This window comes from Thunnus albacares, chromosome 1 (genome assembly GCF_914725855.1).
Source record: "Thunnus albacares chromosome 1, fThuAlb1.1, whole genome shotgun sequence".
Lineage (NCBI taxonomy): Eukaryota > Metazoa > Chordata > Actinopteri > Scombriformes > Scombridae > Thunnus > Thunnus albacares.
The window spans coordinates 4,465,052-4,478,235 of record NC_058106.1 but is presented as its reverse complement, the minus strand read 5'-3'; the positions used below and the strand labels follow the sequence as shown (position 1 = coordinate 4,478,235).

At 40.4% G+C, this 13,184-nt stretch overlaps 1 long non-coding RNA gene across 1 annotated transcript; it reads left to right on the top strand.

The window, feature by feature from the left end:
• Positions 1 to 8,024: 8,024 nt before the first annotated feature.
• Positions 8,025 to 12,881, top strand: LOC122988050. The gene is made up of 2 exons (XR_006404687.1): positions 8,025 to 8,532; positions 12,221 to 12,881. It is a non-coding gene; the product is annotated as an uncharacterized LOC122988050 (long non-coding RNA).
• The last annotated feature ends 303 nt before the right edge of the window (positions 12,882 to 13,184 follow it).

Below are 13,184 nucleotides of genomic sequence, written 5' to 3'. Positions count from 1 at the left end.
GAGGCTGATTGTCTGGCTACTTCCTCTTCCTTTTTCTCATCCTTTCTCTTCTCCCATCTCGCTGGTTTTCCAGCTCCATCTGGACAGTGAACAGAAAAACTCTATTAACTCGTCCTCTCTAGAGAGTCAATTAACAGGTAAAAGCTGGGAGGCAGATCATTTAAAACACTGCATGCCTTTACAGTATAAGAACTATATGTCAGTCACTGAAGCACACACCCCTGGTAGCTCTATTAATGTACATTTATCAAGATACAGATGGGTAACGGATAAAAGGAAAAACCAACATAAAGTGACTTTGTAATGTGTTATTCTACCACAAGCCTCCAGAACTGCTTTAGGCCACTGATAGACTTGCTGTTAACTATGCGGTCACTGGTGTATCATGTGTTCTGTGTTCCCTGAGAGTGTTGGTTGTGCATGACCTCAGGAATTAGATGAGATGCAATTCAGCACATGACCAGTGTGGGCAATATCAGGAAGTAAGGTCAGCAGCATGTGTTGGTGAAAAGTAAGTATATAAGCGGCCTTGGTGCTCTTTGTCTAACACCTTGATTCCACCAGGCATGGCTGTGTTGTGTTCCAGCTGTGATGCAGTTTTTCTCCATCCTCCGCAAGGCGTCATACCTCACTGGGAAGCATTTCAGAAGCAGAGCGTTTTGCGCCAGCAGCGCCAAAAAGAGAGCCACCCCTCTACTTGGAGAGGAAGCCAGGACCAGGGCAGTCATGGCAGCAGTGCTATCATGTAAAATCTTGTGATTTTCCACTTCCAAGATGAACCTCACATAACCATGGTGTCAAATATCCTCTGACCAGTTGACTTCTGGCCCAGTGCCACACAGGTTATAACATAATATTGATGTAGTGATGTGATATACGATCAGGAGTCTGCAAAGGGTGTTTTATTTTGAAAATTGACTGGATGCTCTATGCCGTTCGTGTGTCTGATTTCCTGCCCAGCTCAATCTGCTCTGTGTAGCTCTGTGCAACTAGGTGATGTTTAGCAGAGTGGAGAGCTGCTTCTGGGAAGCTTCTGAAACATCTGATGGGATCACAAGCATTGACTAGAGTGGCCTTGATCAGCTCCAGGGGCTATGTTGCTGCCAGAGCGCAATGCCGACACGCCCAGTGGAATCAAGCCGTATACATTCACATTTCAGGCCTTGATGCTCATTTCCGATTTTAGTTACAATAAAAACAGACCACAGTTGAAAAGTAAAACCAAACTGAAAGCCATAAACACTAAGCACATTATAAAAACACAAATAATGTAAAATGAACTAAAATGCCATAAAATATAATAAGATCAAAGAAAAGCAATTTTAAACAAGCGAGTTTATAACAGTGATTTAAAAGACGAGACAGAGTTTGCAGCCTTCATGTCCTCAGGCAGGTCAATCCAAAGTCTAGGAGCTCTGACTGCAAAGGTTCTGTCCCCTTTATGTACCAATCTGGACCTTGGAACATCAAGAAGCAATGCATCTGATGATCTCAGGGAGTGGGAAGGGACATAGGGCCATAAGAGATCTGATATATAGCTTGGAGCAAAGCCTCTCAAAGCTCTGCTAGTGATCAATAAGATCTTAAAATCTATTCTATTTCTCTAGGTTTCTGAGATGATAAAAACAGGATTGAACCATTGAATTAGCATTTTTATCTAGGGTAAGGTTTTGATCAGAAATGACACCAGGGTTTCTGGTGTTTCTGGAGTTATTGAATGGGATAGTGCATCAAGAATGTTCGAAATTGGGTTGTTTGCACTATCATGACCCATGATTAATATCTCTGTCCTATCAGTGTTTATCTGCAGAAAATTTTGTGACATCCACGTGTGGATGTCATTCAGACAATTTAGCAGGTTGTATTTGTTCTGATTGTTGTTTTCAGGGTCACAGTCTAGATAGATCTGAGTATCGTCTGCATAAGAATGGAAACTGATATTATGTCTATGTATGAGGTAGCCTAGAGGGAGCACATAAATAGAAAAGAGGATTGGACCCAGCACCAAGTCTTAGGGCACCCCGCAGTGAAAACCCGTTGTAGCTGACCTAGAATCAGAGATACCAATGCAGAGGCATCTGTCTTTCAGGTAAGACCACTGATACCAACCAAGTTTTCAAGACGGTCCAAGAGAATATCATGGTCAATAGTATCGAATGCTATGCTTAGGTCGAGGAGAACAAGAATGGATTTATGGCCAGCATCAGCTGACAACAATAAGTCATTAATGACTTTGAGTTTCTGTACTATGTTTTTTCTAAAACCAGAATGAAATTTCTCAAAAATACTATTTTCATGAATAAAAGCAAGCAGTTGATCTGCTACAATCTTTTCTATAACCTTAGCTAAAAATGGGAGCTTAGAAATAGGCCTAAAATTGTTAAGGTTAGAAGGATCAAGAGACGGCTTTTTTATAAGTGGTTGAATAAGAGCAGTTTTAAAAAATACAGGAACAGAACTTGTCAACAGAGTGCAGTTTAATATTTGTAGAATAGAGGGGGAAACTAGTAAAGACGTCCTTCAGAAATTTTACAGGAAGAATATGTAAAGAACAAGTTGAGGGTTTCATTCTCATTGTCATATCAGTTAGACAGGATGGAGAAATTGGATTAAATGAGCAGAGAGAAACTGCACAGGGCTTCTCAACCATTATTGATGTATCAGGGGGAGAAATGCAATTTCTAATAATTGAGACCTTCTTGGGAAAGAAGGAAAGAAATTTGTTGCATTTCTCAGGAGTGTAGTAGTTCTAGTATCTGGCCCAGGGGAGGATAAATGACACTTGTCACAATGCTGAACAACATTCTTGGTTTGGACTGATTGTTTTCAATTAGAGTAACAAAGCAGATCTAAAATTTTTAACCTCTGCATTAAAAGTCTTAAGAAGAGGCCTTAGATGTTCCAGGTGAACTGTGAGTCGAACTGAAGTTTTGACTGAAATGTGCATTCGTACAAGAATAACAACAATAACATCATTTGTGTGACAGTCAAATCATAAACAATATGGATGACATGATTGTGCTAACGTCCTGTTACAATACGTTCCTTTCAGTTTGATATGAGTCAGATCCAGGACAAAGCCCCATATCTGATCTGATGAAAAATCTGATTTGGATTGTTTTCAAAGCCATGACAAAATCTGATCTGAGTCACTCGGAGAGAAAAAAAACTAGATTTGGGCCACTTCAGCATGTAATGTGAATGTAGCCATAGATTGCCATAGAAGTGTGTGGAACTGCTACTGGAAAGACAAACAGTGTTCTTGTGAATGATATTTCCTCAGTTATAAGAGAGCACTGTCTAAACATGTTGCCCCAAAATCTCCTGTAGGTTTTCACAACTAGTTTGGAGCCAAATTGATGAGTAAGGCCTTCACAGTCTGCCACAGGTGCTCAGAACTAAACTGATGTCAGAGATCATGCTCATAGGTACATGCCTTAAACCCAGATCAAGGAGAGCACAGTTAAACATTCCCAAACTCAGCACATCTATCATTCTGCACAGTGAAGCTCAAACTTCCAACTGATGGTACAAGAAAAACACATTTTTTACATGTTGAATGTACACTAACAGCTTTTCACTAGGTAAATTTGATCATTGCACATACTGTACTTTCCATACCATTAGAATAAGGTGTAAAGAATTAAGACACAGCTTTTGTATTAATATTATTGGCAATTTAGTGACAAGGAAAAGCATACATGATTTCAATTTTAAAAATAATATTGTATTAGTCTTCAATATTTCCAGCAGCAATTACCACACATAAAATGGACACTAGCCTCCAATTATATTGAAATTGCAGGATGGAAACAAAAAGAAAACCAAAAAGTGAAAAGGGATTGCAAACGAAATGAATTCCATCTTTTGTTTTGTTGTTAACAGTCTGAGGAGAGTGAGATAAATGATACAGAATAATCATAATGTCAGAAAATACCCAGAGTCTAGAGATGGCAGCTTGAACATGTTGTACATCATGACTAATGCTATATTCATTCATTCAGTCATTCCAAAACACTCGGAAGGTGTGTGCTCACCTCAATCCTAATCAAACTAAAATCTAAGTTAGCTATAAATCGCTCTTAGTTTATATACTTTTTATGTAGTGACTGAAAAGTGTCTGTAGCACAAGGATCAAAAAAATGCAAGTACAGAAAGCCAACTTTGAATGTCCGACTTGTAATCTTGTTTACATATTGTTTGATCAGGTAGTTGCAGATTTAGATTCAAATTTTACTTATTTAAGACTCTTGGGGCTATTTTCTAGTATGACTGCTTGTGTTTAGACAACATTTCACATTTTAAAAGTTTGATTTCTTCCGTTTTAAAAAAAGAGTTTGTAGAAACTTTAACTCAAGTCAAAAAGTTGTAGCAGTTTGATAACATGGTCTGTAACCACCTTTAGGTTAGGATTTTATGAGTCATGCCTGACACTGCTTCAAAGGAAACCTTGATGATGGGAAATGAATAAATAGTTGACACGGGTAACTGCAGTTAAACCGCAAAGCACAGAGGTAAAACAAGCCTCAAACATAGTCAACACTAAGGATAATTCCCAGAAGCAGTAGCTGGTTCACCTTTCTCTGAAAGAATCAACAAACACACGGCTGATTGACCCTAACCCACACACACGCAAACACACACACACACACACACACACACACTGCATATGTGCCTCTAGGACACACCATATGTGACCTCTGCGGTCCCTCTAACCTGGTGACTGGGAAGTACAATGTTCAGTTAGAAGCATGACACCTAGACAGGCATAAATAAACACCAGTGGCCCCTTTAACTGAAACATGGAAACACACATACACACAGACACACACACACACACACACACACACACACACACACACACACAGGTAAGTGGTTTCCGCTGCTGGTGGTTTCCTTCAGTTGGAGCAGGGGTCAGGCAGGTCAGAGGGATGTTGGGATAAACTGTGCTTCTCAGATTGTGAACTGAGATTAAGGAGGGAATGCAGTTGCGGGAATCTCGTCTGTCCTGTGTTGTTTGATAGTGTTACGGGTCGGATAAATAGACTGAAACTCACATACACACTTTTTGTATCAGATTTTTATTATAAAGCCCATATGTCTACAATTAAAATGGTTCAAACATCTTTTAAATTATTCTGACATCTGTTTTTTGTTTGAAGAAATCTGATAGAACTCGGGTGTGCTACTTTCTGCCCATTCATCTCATTGAAGCATTGCCGTCAGCTGTAGCATCTTTTTTACCTGGGGGTGCTAATGTAAAAAATTAGGCGCTGTAAAACTACACTTATAGTTTCGAACCCACAGAGAATTTTCACAAACTCTTCAGTTCCCCTTGGATCTGCATACATTCAGAGCATTTTAACGCCTATCAGTTGTGTTTTGGTTTTACGTTCCACAACTTAACTGTTTTGATTCAGTCTCCGCTCTCAACAACTTCATTTCCAGCAGACAGCCGTTCACAGCAAATGCAACTGTACACTACCTGCTCAGCACCAAACAACAAAGTTAGTGACTAGCTGGTGAACATAGTAGGGCACTTAGCAGCTAAAGAGACAGATATTTTTGTCAGGAGTTGGTGGAGACCAAAACAGAGCTAGAAGAGAGTGAATATTGGACTTGCCAGGTTGCCAAAAACTTGACTCAAAATTCATTCTAATGTTGCTTCATATCTGTTGGATGTGTAAATAAGCAATGTTTTGCCAATACAAGTTTATTAAGTATTATAAAAAGCTGGGGTATTTGAGGTTTTAAAGTAAAAGTTCACTTTTCATGTCATTGTAGTGCTGGGAAGTGTTTGTGTTGTTGTATTGAGTACAGAGCTACCAACTTTTGATTTCAGCTCAGAGTGCTAATATGTGTTTATTGTGTAGCATTTTTGTATACACTTAATTTCAAAATATAGGATGAGAAAGATCTATGTTCCTCACCAAATCACTCCCCAAAAAGCTCATCTGATATTCCCCACTTTAGTCTTTCAGGTCTATCCAAATAGAAGTAAACATGTCTATGCATTGGCACCTGGTTATGTTTTAAAATGGGGGAGCAAACTTGGAAAGATACATAATTGGCGGGGAGGTCTGGGGGTGTGTGTGTGTCCCCTCAAAAAAATTGTAATTTAAAACAAATGTCGTGCATTTCTACACCACCTAACCTCTTGGGTTAAGTCAAGAAACAGCCACCTGCACTAGTCTAGATTAGGGTGCTGTGAAAACCAAGAATGCACCAAGAACAGCATTTAATTGTTAAAAAATAAAAAAATAAAATGTTTTTCATCACATCCAACCCTGCACTACCTTAGAAACAGCCTTAGCTAACCTGGTGCGCTGAATGCACTGATTTGAGCCAGTTGTGGTGAAGCAGCGTCTCTTATTTGGCGTAAAATGTCAAATTATGGTATATTACTAGATTTCAGGATTTGTGTACGTAGATTCATGATTTTGCATCGGCATACTAACCTCAAAATGTATTATTGGGAATTGTGAGAAAGTTTCAGAGCAACAGAGACACATAGCATCCCCATAACCATAGTAATTCACTTTCACTCCTTCCAGCGGAGTAAGAGGAGAGGAGAGAGACGTTGTGCTGCTGCCAGAAGAGCCGCTGACTGCGATTACTCTGAGCAGCATGCATGGGAATACATTACAATATAATAGATTTGTGTATATTTCTCGCTTTCCCCCGATGGCTGTTGCATGGTGCTGCTGCTGCATGGTGCTGCTCTGTCTTGTCTGTCTGTGCGCTGTCAATGACTATGTTTCCACTAGTGTAGAATATTATACAGCACAGCAGCTCACTAATGTTTTTCACCTCGCTGGTTTACTTCACTGCCTGCGGAGATCTCGTGATTCCCGTTCCCACTGGAGCAGAGGGAAACCCTGAGAACCCTCTGCATGTAAACGGGAATATTAGTAGAATATTCATTTTCATTAGCCATGTGAACAGGTTAGTAGGAATATTGTCTTTTTCGGAATAAGGGCCACAATGGAATATTTTGTGTATGTAAATGTAGTCAGTATCCTCTTTTTATGCTGCAACATTAACAATCATGAATTTGTTTTTCACTGCGTGAGAAAATGCACGTGTGGTGTAAGAGTATGTGAAATGTGTCAATTGCATGAGTCTCATGGTCAATGCGTGAAAGTTGGCAGCCCTGTGAGTATTTCGAGTTTTCCAGCACTGGGTTTTGCATACCTCTCAGGCCTCTATAATGCAGGACACAACTAGAGACGTGTGTGTATCAAGTGGTAGTAAATACATTCATGCTTCACTATTTGTATCATGACAAAATAAGAAACGCCCTGGAGGAAAATAAAGACATTTCCATCAAAATGCGAAACAATTATTAATAGACACCAAAGTAGTCTAACTATCGTATCAACCAAACTGCAGCAGAGAGAAGAGAGAGAATTCCGCAAGCAGCCAAGTATCCACAGGCTAACAAGCTAACAGGCTAACAAGTAGAGCCTGTCTACAGGCTAACAAGCTAACAGGCTAACAAACTGTGTCTGACTAGTACATGAACGAATCTGGCGAGCCCTCGAGCCCTGAGTGGTGTTCGATATTTTTCAGCATAAGACACAGGCAGCAGATGAGCATAATTGGTCTCAGCAGCAAGGCGAGCTTATACAGCTACGGTAATTCCCGAAGGACAATTATGTACCAGTAAAGACCCGATACATGTCAAACCCACAAATGAATTGACACTTTGGATGCGTTCGTTCATTTTATGCCAGCACTATGTCATTACTGTGTTTAAACCTTCTTTGGCTGCCCCCAAATGATCAATTAATGTGGCTTTAAATATGTCTGTTGTCTTTCGAGGCTGCGGAAGGTGAAGGAGATGGATGAACATTTCATTTATACACTCATACAGAGAATATGATGCAGACCAACTGAATGCATGTTCAACCTGCGTTGAACCAACACTGTTAACAGATACTCGGTGCAGGTCAAGTGATGGTGCTTATATTATCTGTACAGTTTTACTTTTACTCATTCCAAACAGTCCAAACGTGACTGTGACTATAAATTCTTTGATGACATGACTATAATTTAAATCTTAATTGTGTTATTTCAATCATTTAGGGAAATGGACATTCATTAAAGTTAAACTGTTGCAGATCATGTCAATATTCAGGAATCAGTACAGAGAAGGAGCTGTCCGTCATTTGTGCTTCAGTATCTGTACCTGAATTTCCTTTTTCAGTGGTTCAGTTTTTTGAAAATTCTGGCCTTCTGGTGAAAAATGCCAGGTACTTTCACAGTCTGTTAGTTGGGTATCCGTATCAGCACCTTGAAAGTTAAAGCCACAGCAGTCTGTTGACACACACTTTATCAGAGAAGTCAAACCAAGGACATGACCCCCCCCCCCCCCCCCCCCCCCCCCCCCACTCACCCACACCCCAGTGTGTGAAGTAGCAGCCTGATGTTAGAGAAGTTTTACTCTCTGCTACGTTTGTGCTGGAGTTGATATAAGGTTGATCGCACCGCTTTGATTTTTTGGGCTTCAATATAACCTCGTCATAGAAGGTGAAGTACATCTTTAATTAACTTTTTCATCTTATAATCTACATACCTTTGAATAATTATTATGATGATGTTAAGTACCCTTTTGAGATCTTACTGGTTCAAAATGATATTTTTAAAGTGACTGAATTATTAAAATATATACCTTATAAACATATTTGAGAAGCATTTGAGTAGTCTTCCATATGATCTTCCTTAGGAAAGATCCTACAGGCTCCTCTGAAATATTTTCACCAGATTAGTATAGCCTAACATTACTGATAGGTCAACAGCTGATGTGTCAATATCAAAGAAAAACTGATGAATATTGAAACTCTTTGCCCAAACACCAGCTGAGTCTGCTCATGTTTAAAATGCCTGTTCTCCCTGAGTGTAATATCTCCTTAAGTACACTAAGAGGAGTTTGTCCTCTGATCCATTCTCGTTACAGTTATTTTAAACATGTTTGATATTTACACCTGGAATCACGTATGAGAGTGGGAGCAATAATAATAATTAAAAAAACTGGACAAACCAAGCGAATGTCAAACTATTGGATGTGCTGTGACTGAACGAGTAGCTTTATTTAATCCACTTTTAGAGTCCAACTTCAGTTTACAATCCTTGTTGGTTGCCCCCACCTCTACATCCACCATCTCATACAAATGAAGCCTTTTTCATCCATATTTTCCCCTTTCCACATGGATTGCTTTATAAATTAGCAAGGCAAACTCTTTTTATGAATCTGTGTATGTTGGTGGAAATAATGTTTTGTATGGGATGTCTGGTCTTTGTAAGTTTCATTGATGTCGGTCAATCAGACATTGTCTCTGTCCATCATACTTTGATACTGTATCTCAACAACTACTGGCCAGACTGCAACTTGTATGTATGATTTCTGATGATTTTATCATCCTTCTGACCTTCTCTCTAGCACCACCATCAGGACAGTATTTCCCGTTGATTGACACTTTGGTCCAAGGTTAAAGGTGCCTTGAAAACAGATTTCTATGAAATTTGCTGTTGATATTAACAGTCCAAGGTCCCCAGAGAATGAATGCTGACTTCCGTGGCCCCCTGATTTTTCTTCTAGTGCTATCATCAGGCCAAAATCTCCACTTGGACAAATACGTAAGAAATATTAAAACCCTTGGATTTGCTTGAAATGTATTTAACATATTCATTCTCCTCAGAAGATGAACCTCTTTAGCTTTGCACCCAGTACCACCCACAGGACATTTCATATAGTTGGCAGATAGCCATGGGTAGAATCATGTTCCAAGAGGAGTAAACCAATATGTTTTAATGACCTCATGACTATTCCTTCATTCAGAACCACAATGAGGACAAACTGTACATTTACAACCCTACTAATAGTAATGCTCACGGAATTACTAAATTGTCAGTATTACTATTGATTCCACACGCTTTAGTAATGTGGAGTGTAATTAACATTGCAGCCTCTAGGGGCTGCTAGCAGAGCTCTAGACTTTTGGTCCTGTTACAAACATAAGGGAGAGCAAGGATCAACCAAAATCCTGAAATTTTCTGGATTCTACCAACTTGCTAAACAGCATCACTGTCCAATACATTGTCAGTATGGATATGTTTAGTAGACTGGCTGTAGTTTGGAGTTTGACTGATGTCCTTGATGTATACGTTGAATGTGGGATGTGTGTAGGTAACCTTCATTGCTGTAAATGTGGATAAACTCAGTTTTAGCTGGGTTTAGCCTCTAGTACATCCCTGCTCACGTGTTGTGTAAAGCCACCACTGTTTGTCTGCAGCTAAATTTGCTGTCTGGCTCCAGTATTTATGTGCAGTTGTCTCTTTATGCTGCCCTTTCAGCACACCAAGACACTGTGCCACTGCACCCGCACACCCACCCACCCGCCTGCAGTATAGTACAGTAGAGGGGCGACAGAAGGAGATGTGAGGCGATAGCCCCCTTTTTTTCAGGGCAGAAAAAGACCCCAATTGTGTCTGAGCGCCCTCCTCTCCCTCGCCTCGCCTCGCCTTGCATGCCTCTGGAAGTGCAAAGAAAAGAGAGAAAGAGATTTAGAGAAAGGGAGAGGGAAGGAGGGAAGGCTGGTTCGCTGTGCAGCTGCTCCTGCGGAGGCCTTTGGATTACATCAGAGTGGCTGAGAAGAAAGGAATGAGAGGAGAGAGAGAGAGAGAGAGGAGAGGGGAGAGGGGGGCACCCACAGGAGAGGGGGGCACCCAGAGGAGAAGGGGCACCCACAGGAGGGTTTGAGGCACACTCCACAAATCAGACCTCTTTTTTTCCATGCTCTCTCTACCCTGCTCCCTCTCTTGCTGTATCTCTCTATCAAGGGTTGTAGTGGAGCGGCCCTCCACAGAGCTATCATTGTTATCAGACTGAAGAGGACACACACACATGCACGCACACACACACACACACACACACACACACAAGGGAGGAAGTAACGAGTTACTTTTTCTGCTGTTACTGTAACTGAATAGCTTTTGGTTTATTTCTCTTTCACTTCCATGTTATTTTTATTTCGAATGTTTTTATTTAGAAGTACACACTGATGTTAAATTCTATATCTTCAAGTTGTTTTAGCATTGAATGGGATAGTACATACAAAAGTATGTGGATACCTGATTATTATACCCATTTTTGATTGTTGAACATCTCATTCTTCTTCTTTCCACCAGATTTTGGAACCTGGCTGCAGGGATTTGCTCCCATTTAGCCATAACAGGTCCAACACTGATGTTAGGCAATAAGAACTTCATCCCAAATGTGTTGGTTGGGGTTGAGGTCAGGGCTCTGAGCAGGCCAGTCAAGTTTTTCCACACCAAACTGGGAAAAACATTTCTTCATGGAGCTGGCTTTGTGCGCAGGGTTGCTGTCATATAGAAACAAGAAAGGGTCAAACACACAAGCTGTTTCCACAAAGAGGGAAGCACACCACTGTCTAAAATATGATTGTATGCTGTATAGCCTTAGATTTCCCCTCATGAGAATTAAGGGGCCTAACCCAAACCATGAAAGACCCAGTCCCAGGCGGTGTCCACATGGTTTTTCTAAGCTACTGTGTACATTTCATTGGGTAATGCTAGAGTTTCTCTTAATGTCTTCCTCTTGAGCAGGATTTCAGATACAAAACAGTACTTGTTGAGAAAGATATTTAGTCATTTTCTTCTGCATACTGTGGGTCAAAGTTCAAAGCAATATATACCATTGAACAACTGTCTCTAGTCCATCTATATGGAAGTCTGAAAGCATGAGTGCAGTCCAATAGAAGGATAAAGGCCTTAGTGTGCTTCAAACAAATTGCTTGTCCAATCTTGTCTGACAGCATCTGCAACCCACTTTTAATCGTTGTCCAAAAGTTCATGCCATTATGGTGATGCGTCTGATTTATTGCAAAGAGACAAGACAAAACTCACAAAAGACAAAAAGTTCATGAAGGATGATAGGGGAGGCAGTGAGATGTAGCCAGGAAGAAACTATGACGGCAGGGTTTCACCCTGCCTTTGATTGCTGACATTCGGAATAACAAACAAACAGCTTTACCTTTAGACTGAGTTGGAGGACACGTCATGCAACCTTGTTCGCTTGAAGCTTACTGAGACCTCTATCCAGTGTGGAATCAGTGTAAAAGCAGTGATTTAATTGGTACCTTTGTGTTGAAGCACAATCATCAGGATTTATATCTGTATTGATCTCTATATGTTTCAGGTTGAACCATGTTCTCTGGGATTCTGGTGGTGGTGCTACTGGTCCTGCTCATGTGTAGGCGGGTCCTGTGGCATGGGATATGCATCCTTATTGGTCAGATGTTGTTCAAGAAGCCTGTGAGGACTAGCGGAGTGGCCAGTGGGAGACAAACTGGAGACCTCAAGAATGAATAACTAATATGAACCTGATTCTTCTGAATTTCATTGTGTTGTGTTCGTTTTTACTTTTCTTACATTCCCAAAAAAGAAAGAAATGAAAGATTCACTCAGTCTGCCCAACCTAAACTCCAGTGTGGTGTGGGCAGTTCAAAGAGACATCACAACAGCGACCAATCCTGTATGCATCAATGACTGATTGGACTCACTAACTGAACTTCTCCACTGTCTCCTCCACCAACACATAGCAGAAGACATTTGGTTTAGTTATTGGTGTTTGGTTTGGTCAACCTGTGTGATTTTTTTGGCAATTCATCCATCATTTATAGCAAATTCGAACACCTAGACTTAACAGAGGTGAGATAAGCATGTCATGTGGCAACCACCAACTGACTGTGACTGGCACACCTCAACGCATACTTCTGTCAATATTTCCTTGATGTAAGAAAAATGTTACCAAGCTAATAAAAAGATAATGTAACAATAAATTTGTATTTTGAAAGAGAGGTTAGGACTGTTTTTTTTAGCTGACCTCATGCTGTCAGAAGATCGTTTTGGAGATATCTAATAGTCATTCGGGGCACTGAATCTTCTTCTGCTTTAGACTTTTTCTTGCTACTAACACTCACTCACAACTATAGACAATTCAGAATTTCAAGTTGACCTGAGATGAATGTCTTTGGACTGTGGAAGAACATCAGAGCACCTGGAGGAAACCCACACAAACCATCCATACAAAGTGCACCAGGGCAATGGTGCTAGCCTCTGAGCCTCCATGCTGCCCACATTTCTGGTTCATCACATACTAT